Source organism: Pelecanus crispus, chromosome 1, assembly GCF_030463565.1.
Source record: "Pelecanus crispus isolate bPelCri1 chromosome 1, bPelCri1.pri, whole genome shotgun sequence".
Taxonomy (NCBI): Eukaryota; Metazoa; Chordata; class Aves; order Pelecaniformes; family Pelecanidae; genus Pelecanus; species Pelecanus crispus.
This window is the reverse complement of record NC_134643.1, coordinates 226,470,388-226,483,800: the sequence shown is the minus strand read 5'-3', so window position 1 is coordinate 226,483,800 and position 13,413 is coordinate 226,470,388.

The following is a 13,413-nucleotide window of genomic DNA, read 5'->3' as shown; positions in this document are numbered from 1 at the left end:
CCTGGGTGCTGCTTACCCTGGGTGCTGCCTGCCCTGGGTGCTGCATGCCCTGGGTGCTATGCCCCATCCCTTTTAGGAACTCCCGGGGAACCCCCCAGTCGAGAAGCCGCTCGGGGGCCCCGGCCAGGTTTGGCTCCGCATCCAACAGCCCCAAAGCCCCCCGGGGACTGCCAGGAAGGGGGAGGCTTCGTGCACCCAGACGAGCGCTGCCGCCTCTTGGCGCGGGTGGAGGGGTCGCCCCAAATTCACCCTCCTCATCTCGGGTACCCTAAGGAGGAGCCGGGCAACGCCGGCCGCCCGGCGCGATGCCGCAGCCATCCTCCGGCACGGGTTGCCCCCATGGGTGCCCCCACGCCGTGCCAGCCGTGCCCCCCACATGCATCCTGCACCCCGGGCAGCTCAGCCCCCGGCGCCGCGTCCCGCCGAGCTGCTTTTCCCCCACCGTGGCAATGAACTCGGCAGATGATCGGCTCCCAGATCGAGCAGCGGCGCAGCCACACTCCAGCAGACTTTAAAACAGTCATTATTTCATCAGCAGCCCCATTAAGCTGTCACTGGCTTTTCTCAGGCTCTCGCGCATTTTTTTTATTTTATTTTATTTTTTTTTTTTGTTTTCCCCTTTTCTTTCCCTTTTCCCCATCGCTGGTTTGGTTTTTTTTTTTTTTTATCGGAGCGTGGGGCTGCCTCCCCGCTCGGGATGCAACCAAGGGGTGACGAGGGATGGAGAATCGCCACCTCCCTCCGCTCTCAGTTTACCCATCCATAAAATGGGCTCAAGCCGGGGAAGGATTTGGGGAAACCTTCTTTTCAGAAGCCAGCTCCGCTCCCTGACCCGCTGTGGGTATCCGGGGTCTCCCAGCCAGCCGGCGGCTCCGCTGCCTTCCAGCCCAGCCAGCGCGGTGGGAAGGGGCTCACGATGGCGGGGAAGGGGGAGAGGAGCCGCTCGGGGGGTTTTAAGAGCTTAAAGGGATGGGGCAGGGGATGGACGCTGCTGCTTGAAGGATTTTATCCATCCCTGTGCTCCCCGCTGCTCCCCTCCTCCCTCCCCAGCAGCCTCCCACTCGCCGCTCCTGGCTTAATAGGAAAAATAAAGGAAATTTAAATATCTAAATAAACGTCGAGCGGGCGTGGGGGAGGAAGGGGGTGCAGAGGCGGGTTGCGCCCTGGGGAAATGCCGCCCGCAGGCAGGGCGCCGGGGTCCCGTGGGATTCGGGGATCCGCCTCTCCCCGAGTCCCGCGGGGTGCCGGCAGTGCCGGGAGGCCGGGTGCCGGTGATGGGCGTCGGGGGCTCGGCGCCGGGGGGAGATGGAGCAGGAGGCGTTTGGGGAGGGGTGGCCGCCCTTGGCACGAGCAGAGCTGGGCAAGGCGTCGCGGCCAACGCCAGCTGATGGGGGCTGGCGGAGGCAGGAGCCAAACCGGGATTTTTCCCAGTCGGAGGGACCCCGCTCCGCGCCGAGGGCCTGTCCCAAGGCCAGCGCTCTTTTTGGGAGCGGGGTGGGGGCAGGAGGGAAGCGCTGCCATGGCGCTTCGGTGATGCCGGGGGCATGGTGGGAGCAGAGCGGGCAGCGTCCGCAGATGCAAACGGGGCCATTACATCCAGGAGACTTTTGGGTCCGGCACGCGGGGAAGGATGCTCCGGCCGTCCCGGGTGCTGTCGCTATTCGGGGCGCAGCGGGCTGATTTCGGCAAAGCCCCGGGGTGCCGGCGCAGAGCCCCGGCTCCTCACCCCGCCGGCGGCAGCGGCGCCGGGCTGTTTCTCACCCCCTCCTCGTCGCGCTCGCTGCGAGGAGCTGGGCTTGTCTTTCTCCATTAAGCCGACATCAATTTGCATTTATTTAAAAATAACAGAGCTTTCAATCTCTCTGTTAGTATCCCCGGCCGCCCCGCGGTGATGCTCCTGGGTTGTCAGCCGGGAGAATTCCCTGCTCCTTCCCTGGCCGGGGCTGGGCACGGAGCTGGGAGCAGCGCCAAAGGAGCAGGATGGGATCCGCAGGGACATGCGTGCAACATGGGACATTACAGATATATGTAATGACTGACTCGGCGTGGCCCTGGCTTGATCCTGCAGCCAAACCTGGTTTGCAGCCGTAGAGGAGCAGCATTTTCCACCCACGGAGAATGAAGCCCAGGTGGCTTCTGGCTGGGGACCGAGCTCCTGCCGCCGGGGGTGGCTGTCACCTCCTGCAGCAGACTGGGGTCCCCGGGACTCGAAAATCCCCATTTCCCTTTGATTCATCCCTTGGGAGACTCCCCGGAGGGACAGAGCTGAAGAAGAACCCACGCTGGGCTGTGCCTGCCCTAGCACACGCACACGCGTGTGCACGGGCAACCCGGCTGGCGCACGCTGCTGCGGCGATGCTCGCACCGACACGGCGCGCGCGCATCTGCACGCGCGCCCGCCATCCCATGCACGCGTGGAGCGCGGAGGCGAAGAGGCGGGAGGCGTGCCCGCGCGTCCTAGCACGTGCACGCACGCAGATGCACACGCGTTTATTTATCCAAGCGTGCACGGCTGGATCAGTGCCGGGGTAAGAAGCGGCTCTGCGCACGCACGGCCCAGCACCCGCTGAACAGACTCACCCCGCTTCCATATTCGCTGCCACCGGGATCAACCCGCTTTGCTTCATTTAATGCAAAGAAGCATCGCGAGTCACCCTCGCACGGCAACGCTCAGACCGTGAATGCGACGTAAAAGAAAAAAGAAGAAAACAAAAAAAAAAAGAAAAGAGGAAAACCTTAAAAACCAGTGGGACTTGCTCTCATACACACATGCACACGTTAAAAAAAAAAAAAGCTCTTTGAGGAGAATCACTTTAAATTGGCTATTTATCGGTGCAGCATCCCGCCGGGAGGTTTCCATGGCTACCGGCGAGGCCTGGCAGCCCGCTGCTGGGGTGGCAGCGTGCCAGCCCCATGTGCCACGCCGCGTGTCCCCGCGGCCCCGCCGGCGACAAACCTTCGCGCCGCACCGGCGCTTGCTGCCGCGGCGCTCGGCGAACTCCGTTGACCTCAGCCCCGGCGCGGGGTGCCGACCCCGCTGCCCGGATCCCGAGGGTTGGGATACCCGCCTTGGCGAGATGCCGCTGGGCATCCCAAGGGATCGCGGGCTGGCGTTGGGAGGCAGCGGGGAGGCACCCCGGGAAGGAGGAGCCCTTGCAGAGCCCCCCACGCGCTGGCACGGCTGCGGCGGGATGCGGCGCCCAGCCTGGGGGCAGGGGATGTCCAGGGTTATCCCTGCGGACATCCCTGTCCTTCCCAGCCATGGGGGGAGAGCCCAGCGTGCCCGTCCCCGTGTCGCCGTTTGCTGGGGGATGTGAAACCCCGCAGCAATAACCCGCGGCTTGGTGCATCGGGGTGCAGAGCTGGGCACGCGTGCCCGGCCCGGAGGATGCGGTGCGCGTCCGCATCCCTGCTCCGAGCCCTGGAAGAAGAGCCAGCAATGCAGGCTGCATGGTCATTACATCCCTGGGCTCCAGGTGACCGCGTCCAGCTCCGGGGTCCGCAGCACAAGGAGGGCACGGAGCTGTTGGAGCGGGTCCGGAGGAGGCCACCAAAATGATCCGAGGGCTGGAGCCCCTCTGCTCCGAGGCCAGGCTGGGGGAGTTGGGGTTGTTCAGCCTGGAGAGGAGAAGGCTGCGGGGAGACCTTGGTGCAGCCTTGCAGTGCTGAAAGGGGGACGATAGGAAAGATTTGGAAAGACATTTTAGTAGGAACTGTTGCGATAGGACAAGGGGTAATGGCTTTAAACGAAAAGAGGGGAGATCCAGACTGGATCTAAGGAAGAAATCCTTTACACTGAGGGTGGTGAAGCACTGGAAGGGGTTTCCCAGAGGTGGTCAATGCCCCATCCCTGGAAACATCCCAGGCCAGGTTGGACGGGGCTCTGAGCAATGGGATCCGGTGGAAGATGTCCCTGCCCATGGCAGGGGGTTGGACCAGATGGCCTTGAAAGCTCCCTTCCCACCCAAACCCTTCCGTGATTCTGTGATTCTGTGTGACACTGATTGCTTCCACAGGGATTTCACTGCCTCAACCTGCCGGGAAGAAACGGCTGAGAGCTTGTTTGCAGCGTGGGCGGCGGGGGGCAGAGCCAAGCCGCCACCCAGGGAGGGATGCTCCGGGGATGCTGCAAGGCTACAGGTCCCTTCTGCAGCCCAGCTGGTCACAGAGTCCTCCTGGCAACCTCAGCCCAGCTTTTCCCCACCGCAAGAAGCCCCGGAGCACGGCGGGGAGCGGGGCTGTCACCCAGGGGACACGCTTTCGCTGCCCCGTGGGCGCTGAGCTCTCTCCTCCCCGCTCGCAGGCTGTGCTTCGAGGCAGACGGGTTGGGCTTAAGCTGCGCCAGGGGAGGTTTAGGTTGGAAATTAGGAAAAATTTCTTTACGGAAAGGGTGGTCAAGAATTGGAACAGGCTGCCCAGAGAGGTGGGGGAGTCCCCATCCCTGGAAGTGTTTAAAAAACAGGTAGATGTGGCACTTTGGGACATGGTTTAGTCTAGTCTACCCTTGATTGGCTTAGAGTAGACTTGGTAGTGTAGGTTACTGGTTGGACTGGATGATCTTGAAGGTCTTTTCCAACCTAAACGATTCCATGATTCTATGATTCTATGAAAGCGGACCCTTGGAAAGCAGCTCTCGGCGCCTCGTGCCGTCCCTCCGGGATGCTCCTGCTGGCTTCGGGGGGATGACGTGCAGGAGCGAGCGGGTTGCCCAGCTCAGCGCTCGCTTGGGCTCGCTTCAGGGCTGGGGACGCTGCCGGGGGGCGGGGAGCAGGAGGCGGAGGGGACATTTTCCAGACCCCGCTGAAGCAAAGGGCTGACCTTCTGGATGTCCCAAACCCCAGGCAATGGGTTTTATCCCATCCATGGCCCCCGAGGATCATCCCAAATGTAGCCCCCGTCCCATGGGACCCCCATCCCCGCTGCCGGGACAGGGGGTCCCCGGTGCAGAGGGTGGCCCGGCTGGGAGAGGGGACAGCGAGCAAACCCGTGCCCAAGCGCGTGGGTGCCACCGACCCCGCACTCCCGCGGGGCTTGTTCAGCGACAAGACGATTATTTGCACCGCTCCGTGTAGCACGTCGCCTAATCATCGCCCGACAAAAGCCCCCGCCGCCGCCTGGCATTGATTTTGTGCAATCCATTACTGCCTTCTGCGTGTTTAATCCCTCTCTGCTCCCTTTTGTGGGAGCCAACCCGCGCGTGAAGGAGGCGGGCGGTAATGCTGCTAATTTCCACGGCCCCGCGTCTGGCTGGGCAAGGAGGTTATTTAATTTGATTTTTCTTTCTTTTTTTTTTTTTTTTTCCCCTTCCTGATTTTTCCCCAGCAGCCACCCGTCATGCTTTTTAGCCCTTGTTTTCTCCCTGCTGCATGGATGGGGCCGCCGGGAGGGAGAAGCTCACGGTCCCATCCTGCACCCTGGGGCACCCAGGGACATGCCAAGGGGATGCTGAGGGTGCAGGGACACCTCCTCTCCACTGCCCCACAACTGTTGGGGTGCACGCCGCCAGGACACCCCTTCCCGGGAGCACGGAGCCCCCCATCCTGCTCCTCCTGTGTCCCCGGGGTGCCCGGTCCCTGCCCTGTCCCCAGCCCTTCCCAGCCTCATCTGCAACCCACCCTGGGGGCTGGGGGGTGTTGGGTGGAGAGGAAAAGCCCCCCCAACTCCCATCACCCCCAAATCAGGGGAGGGACCCCCGCCTCTGGGTGATGGGCAGCGGGGATTTGGGACTTGTGGGCTCAGCCCGCACCCCATTGCCACCCCAGGACTGGGTTCGCCGGGTGTCCTTGTGCTCCCCCCGCCACGGGCAGCGATGTGAGAGCTGGGAAGGGATCAGGGGTGGCAACGAGGATCTCCAAACCCTGAAACAGCTTCAGGATGGGGAACGGCTGGAGGGGGACAGAGCTGGGGTCCGTGGGATGGTGGAGGGCTACGGGGGACGGTGCCCAAACCGTGGTACCCGGCAGAGCCCCGGGAGGAGGCTGGGAGCACCCTGTGAGCCACCCAGCGATTCCTGATGATTCCCTGCTTAAATTCCTGTTTCCCACCACCTATCATAGAATCATGGAATCGTTTAGGTTGGCAAAGCCCTTTAAGATCATCCAGTCCAACCAGTAACCTACACTACCAAGTCCGCACTACACCAATCAAGGGGAGAGTAGACTAAACCATGTCCCCAAGTGCCACCTCTGCCCGTTTTTTGAACAATTCCAGGGATGGTGACTCCACCACCTCTCTGGGAAGCCTGGTCCAACCCTTTCTATGAAGAAATTTTTCCTAATATCCGATCTAAACCTCCCCTGGCGCAGCCTGAGCCCATATGACGGGTGTCACCCCCCTGGGCACAGCCCGGGGACGGATGCTGCTGCCCGGTGAATTGGTCCGGCGGGGATTTTGCTCCAGACTTCGGTCTCGTGGACACATCTGACCACGGGATGCGGGAAGCGTTTGCTGGGTGATGAAAATGGAGGTTGGAAAGTGGGGGGGTGGGGAGCAGAGGATCCCCCCGGCCACGAGCGCCTCGTCTCCCCGGGCCGGCGCTGGGCAAGGGCACCCGTGTGAAGTCCTCGGCGCGATGAAGCCGGCGGGTCCCCGTCCCCTCCCTGCTCCCCGGCTGACAGATGCGACCAGGCAGGGGACGGCAGGAGAGGCTGGAGGGCAGGCTCAGTGACAAGTGCTGGCCGCGGCCGCAGGACCCGGGACCAGCTGCCCTTCTGCTGCCCCTGTCATGCGAGGGGGGCTGCGGGGGGGCTGGCACCAGCCTGCAGCCTGCAAGGGGGGGAAACCACCCTGGAGACGGCGGCTGGCTCAGACCCCTTCCCCTTCTCCCTTCCCCTGCCTCTTCTCTCTTCCCCGTCCCTTCCTCGTTTCCCTTTTCCCTTCCCCTTCTCCTTCTCTCTTCCTTTTCCCCTTCCACTTCTCCTTCTCTCTTCCCCTTCCCCTTCTCCCTTTCCCTTCCCCTTCTCTCTTCCCCTTCCCTTTCTCTTTTCCCTTTTCCCCTTCTCCTTCTCTCTTCCTTTTCCCCTTCCCCTTCTCCTTCTCTCTTCCCCTTCCCCTTCTCCCTTCCCCTTCCCTCTTCCCCTTCCCTTCCTCATTTCCCTTTTCCCTTTCCCTTTCTCCTTCTCTCTTCCTTTTCCCCTTCCCTTTCTCTCTTCCCTTTCTCTCTTCTCCTTCCTCTTCTCTCTTCCCCTTCCCTTTCTCTTTTCCCTTTTCCCTTCCCCTTCTCCTTCTCTCTTCCCCTTCCCCTTCTCCCTTCCCCTTCCTCTTCTCTCTTCCCCTTCCCTTTCTCTTTTCCCTTTTCCCTTCCCCTTCTCCTTCTCTCTTCCTTTTCCCCTTCCTCTTCTCCTTCTCTTCCTCTTCCCTTTCTCTCTTCCCCTTCCCCTTCTCCCTTCCCCTTCCTCTTCCTCTTCTCTCTTTCCCTTCCCTTTCTCTTTTCCCTTTCTCCTTCCCCTTCTCTCTTCCCCTTCCCTTTCTCCTTCTCTCTTTCCCTTCCCCTTCTCTCTTCCCCTTCCCCTTCTCCCTTCCCCTTCGCCTTCGCTCTTCCCCTTCTCCCTTCCCCTTCCCCTTCTCTCTTCCCCTTCCCTTTCTCCTTCTCTCTTTCCCTTCCCCTTCTCTCTTCCCCTTCCCCTTCTCCCTTCCCCTTCCCCTTCGCTCTTCCCCTTCTCCCTTCCCCTTCCTCTTCTCTCTTCCCCTTCCCTTTCTTTTTTCCCTTCCCCTTTCCCTTCCCTCTTCCCTTTCCCCTTCTTCCTTCCCCTTCTTTCCCCTTCCCCTTTCCCGTTCCCTCTCTCCCCCTTCCCCTTCTCTCTTCCCCTTCTCCTTCCCCTTCTCCCTTCCTCTTCTTTCCCCTTCCCTCTCTCCCCTTCCCCATTCTTCCCTTTCCCCTTCCTCTTCCCCCTCCAAAGCACTTTCACAAAGCCAGGGAAAGTCCTTGCCCACTCCAGGCTGCCCAAGCCCCTTCCTGGGGCTTTTGGGGCTCTCCATCCCCAGCCGAGCTGGCCAGATCCCGGCACTGTGGCCGTGGGCTGTCCCAGGGCCACTACCGTGGCCGCAGAGCCCCGGCACCGTCCTGGCAAGCGGCACCGAACTGGGAGCTGGCCCAGGGCAGGCGCTGGAAAATGCAACAGCAGTTCTGGATGGTCAGATGAGCATGGCCTTCTGCTCTCATTTCTGCTGCTGGGCAACAGAATGACAGCTAAAAATGGGGGAAAGAAAGGATAAAATAGAGGTGGGGCATTTACCGAGGGGTTGCTGGGAAGGGAACGGGGCTGCTGGCCGCAACAGGGGCACCCATCGGAGCCCCCCCCACCAAGGACGCTCCCACCAACGCCTTGTCCTTGTTCCATGTGAGCCGGCGAGCAGATCGCTGCGACGCTGGGTTTCATTTCCCTTCCCTCATCTGGTCAAAGGATCTTTTCAGCAGCAGCTTCCTCGGCTGCCGGCCGCCGCGCTGCTCCGATTGCCCCCCTGCTGATGGGGCAGGGGATGCCGAGACCCCCCCAAGCACCCCCCCCCGCCCCATGCCCCTTTGATTCTGGTTGCTTTTGGGGAAGGCAACCGGCTTGGGCACGGGATGGGGTGGGTGGGCACCGGCGAGAGCCAGCACCGCATCTCACCTCTCCCTGCAGCATCTTCCCCGGCGCGGGGACCGGGATGCAGCGGGACGCTACAGCCCCCAAACAACTTCCAAACAGCTCCCCGGGAGCCCCACCCCTGCCCCAAAATACCTGGGGGGGGGGGGGGGGGGCTTCTCCCCACTCTGCCCACGCCACGGCAGAGCTGTTGTACCTGCAGACGTGGGAAATCATTTTCCCAATCATTGAGGATTTCTTTCCTTTTTTTTTTTTTTTTTTTGAGAACAGCTTGTACCGACCTTGCGATAAAAACAAGGCTCCGGGTTCCTCTGGGTGTTGTTTTCTGTTCTTTTTCTGTTCCCAGGATAAATGTCAGTGAAAATGGAAAAGCTTTTCTCCGTTTCGCCGTTTTCTTCCTTCCCTGAAAGACTCCTCAGCTTTTTTGAGCGTGCGGGAGAAAACGGTGGGGAAAAAAAAACCCCAACTTGCTGAAATTGAACTTTCTCACAGATATTTCTACAGGCGCGACAGCACCAGCGCTTCCTTTGGTGGGAATACCGATGATATTAGTCATGTCCCGTAGGGTCGCATCCTTCCTAAGCAGGCACTTGGGCAGTGCAGGGCTCGCATGCTCATCGTGCAAAAGCACCGCGGCTTCCCCAAATTCCTCCCTCTTGTGCTGGCGCCACCGGGAGCACCCAGCATTCAGCCCCCACCTCCTCCCTGCCCGGCCGTGGCTGGCTGGCATTTATTTGGGGTGCGCGGGGCGGTGGATGCACGCAGAGGGATGCTGGAGGGACAGCCATAAGGAAACCCTGGCAGTAGGAAAGCAGAGCGTGGCTTGGTCTCCGGGATTATCCCGGGATGCTGGGCTGAGCTGCCGGGGTACCTCCGGAGGAAGCGACGCTTGCGTGCACGGCAAGGGCGCAAATTGCTCTCTGGAAGCCTGCAGCTCTGAGCGCAGGGCAGCAGCGATGCCGAGCCCTTTTGTAGGGAAAGTATCTGCAGAGCAAATTGCTTTGTATCAGCAAATACATCTCCATTAGCGGTGGAATTGGTATCCTGCACAATGAGCATTCGAGGACAATGCACGGCTATTCAGAGCTCGGAAAATTCAATCCTGTAGCTAAGGAGGCTCCGCAGAAGTCGAAAGCAAGGCTTGTTTCATATTCACGCCAAAAATATTGGTACGAGGGCACGTAACTCTAACGATGCCTTTGAAACACCGGCAGCGCTTCGTCTTCCTGGCAATAAATAAAGATACACAGCCCGTGTCAGCACTGAGAGCGAGGATTGCCATGAACTCCGTTAAAAGGGTGTTTGCTGCATCTAATGCAGAATCGCATGGAGACACGAGAGGGATTTGTAGGAGATGCCGAGTCGGACCCTCCTGGGACCTTCTCCCTCCAGCTGGGAGGGCAGGGCAAGGTGCATCCGAAGGGTGAGATTTCCTGGAGAAGGTTTCTCGGTGGATCTTGCTGGCCGTCACCGGGCTGCTCCTGCACCACGGCCCAGGTCTAACATCCCTGTCTGCCCTCCAGCATCCAGGCTCAGCACCAGCTCCGTGGGGTACGAGCCCTGTGGGACTTTGGCGGGCGCAGGGCAGCGTGCGGAGGAGGTGGAGGTGGCTCCGGAGCTGCTCAGGTGTTGGAGGGCTTGGAGGGTGCCGCGTTTCTAATGACGGGGTCCTAACGTGGGCCAGGGGCCGTGAGCAACCCACGGAGCAGCTCAGGTGGGTGTCCACAGCGAGCGCAGACGTTCACGCTGGGTGTATGGAGAAATCTTTCCGCCGTTCACAGCGGAAAAGGTGGCCCAAAGAGGTCGTGTGGTCTCCAGCCTTGGAGATGGATCAGATGAAGCCTTGGCCTGACCCACCTTTGAGCAGGAGGTTAGACCGGAGACCTGAAGACCCTACCCTGCAGCAACTCTGCTAGACCGGGGGGATCACGGGCACGCGCCACTGCAGCCAGCACCCACACCACACCAGCCCAGGCACATCATAGAATCGTCAAATTGTTTAGGTTGGAAAAGACCTTTAAGATCATCCAGTCCAACCAGTAACCCAACACTACCAAGTCCACACTAAACCAGTTAAGGGGAGAGTCATAATTTCATTTTTCCTGGATTGGTGGCTGGATTATTTCTAATGAAAGTCAAACTGGGAATCATTAAGGTTGGAAAGGAGCTCTAAGATCATCAGTCCAACCATCAACCCAACACCGCCATGCCCACTAAACCATGTCCCAAAGTGCCACCTCTGCCCGTTTTTTGAACACCTTTTTGACTCCCCCACCTCTCTGGGCAGCCTGGTCCAATGGAGACATCCCTCCTACTCCCCGCATGCCGGAAGGGCTACCTAGCAATGCCCACCCAGCAATGCCCACCCAGCAATGCCCACCCAGCGATGCCCACCCAGCGATGCCCACCCAGCGCCTGTGCTCCATATGCCTGTGGCGCTTCAGGTTTTGCTCTGGGAGGTCAGAAACCCGGGGATGCTTGCAAACACCAAGGGGGTTTGCTGTAGAAATCCTTGCCTTCTCCAAACGGCAGCTTCTCGGTGAGGCGCGGGCTGGCAGGTGATGGATCAACACCATCTGAAGGGAGCAGGTAGGGACCGGTTGCTTTGGTGGAGAAGTGTCTGCCCAGAAAGTGCAGCACCTGGAGGAAAAGAAGCTTTGATGGGTGCATCGTAGCCTCTTGGATGTCTCCATCGCGGTGATGGGAAGCTGCAGCAGAGGCACGGACCTCTTTGCTTGAGGCTGGCGGAGAAACCTGCTGAGAAACCACCTCAAGACGTGGCATGAAAGCCAAAGCTCGGTGCTTCAGGATCCTCTGCCTTCGGCATCTCCGAAGCAGCCGCCCGTTTTCATGGCATCCACCAGAAGGTCACATCCTCCTGACGTCTGTGCGATGTCCCTCACCCTGGGAGGGATCCCGTAGTCCTTGGGCGCTTACGAAACCAAGCCAGAATTCCCCTGGGTCCTCAAAGCGCCAGTCCAGCCCTCCTGGGTGCTTCCAAGCAAAGGTGAGCAGGGATTTATCTCAAAAAAAAAAAAAACCACCACCAAACCCCAAACCTGAGCATTTTTAATGAAATGCATCAAAATATTTTCAAAGCAGTGGAAGCGTTCCATCTGGCTATTTAAATTTCTCAGCATTTGTGAAACTCCCAGGGCTGCACACGGTGAAAGGAGGAACTGCATCTCCTAGGGAGAGAGCCCGAGCGCCCGCGCTGCCATTTGCAGAAGGACTCTCAGAAGCTGCTTGGATACGGGGCTGAGTTTTCTCCTGAGGAGAAAATAGTACAGAGCGACGTGGAGGAGAGAAAAACATGTCTTTTAAATACCAGGAATAACATCTGGATAGGGGAGAGGGCCAGGCATCACGCCGGCTGCACGGGAGGGATTCGCAGGGGGTTGAGAGCAGGTTGGGTGCCGGGAATACGCGGCTGTGGGGGTCCCTGCCTCGCATTTGGGGACGGATGGTTCCTTCTGGGGGGCCTTGCACTCGGAGCCGCTCCGATCTTCTCAGCTGCTTCTGGCTGGGGAGCGCTGCCAGACGAACACGGCTCCTGGGAATAAGAAAAGCTGGGATAAACAACCACGGGAACCAGCTTTTCCAGGAAGGAGGGAACTCCCCATAGATGCCTTCGTGCCAAGATGATGTGGAAAGGCGGCTCCGTCACGTGGGGGTTCGCAGGCTCGGTGGGCGTTGCGTGGCCCGTACGCAGCACCCGCCTTGCTCCCCGCACCCATCGCCGCCGCCGCAGGGTGTAGGGACCAATTCGGCCCCACGGCATGCGTGCAGGTCTCCGAGCACAACCCCGGCATCGTGGACTCGAGGTCAGCCTGAGGTCTTGGGGTCTAGAAAGCCTGCGAGAAGCAAGAGCAGAAAGCAAGGCAGCGCCAGTCCTCCCGCGCAGTCCACACCTCCGCCGGAGCCCAGAAACTGAGAAAGATCGAAAGCCGCTGCAGTCTGGATGCATTAATACCGACGCTAAGTGCAACCGTGCAGCGACAGCCTGCTCAACCTGCCCGGGCAGAAATGAGAAGCATCGCGCAGCTGTTTTCCCCCAGGATCCAGGCTGCTGGGAGGAAATCAAATAACAACAACATGGGGAAAAAAAAAAAAAAAAAAAAAAAAAGAGTGAGAGCGATAAATAAAGTCACCGAGTTACCGAGTTGAATGTTCGAGCCTTCTGAGGCTTTGCTCACCCTTGGGCTGGCACCAGCGCCTTTGGTGGGAGAAGATGGGTGAGCACTGGGATGGCTCCCGGTCCCCAGGGCACCCCATGGTGTCCCACAGCAGGTCCCCCCCCAAAGGAGCTCGGACGTGCTCCAAAAACCCAGGTGAGCTCAGCCAGAGGATGAAAATGTCGTTAAACCTGAGACTCGGGATGGAAATAGGGATTAGATTACAGTGATGGTCCTTAAAATAATCTCAAATTAGCCCTGCCTCTACTGTCAGCTCGTGGGAGAAAATTTGGGCAAGTCATCACAGGTCTGGGCCTCAGTTTCCCCGCTCCGGACAACGCAGGCAGAGGATCTCACGTAGCTGATACTACAGACTGCCTATTTATGTAGACCACGGGGATATTAATCCTGGTGAATTTGTCAGGGACCGATGTGATCTGAGTGCTAATCTCTTCGTACCTGTTGCTGCTCTTCAAGTCCCAGCTGGTGGGTTCACGATGGAGCAGGGGAGCGGCAGCGTTGATTTTAAAGCACGTTCCTCCCCTCTCCCCGCAAAAAGCGACCCCGGAGGGATGGAGATCCACAAGGCTGGTGAGGAGCAACCAAAATAGCTCCTTTCGGTGCAAAAAATCACCATTACACGAAGCCTAGCT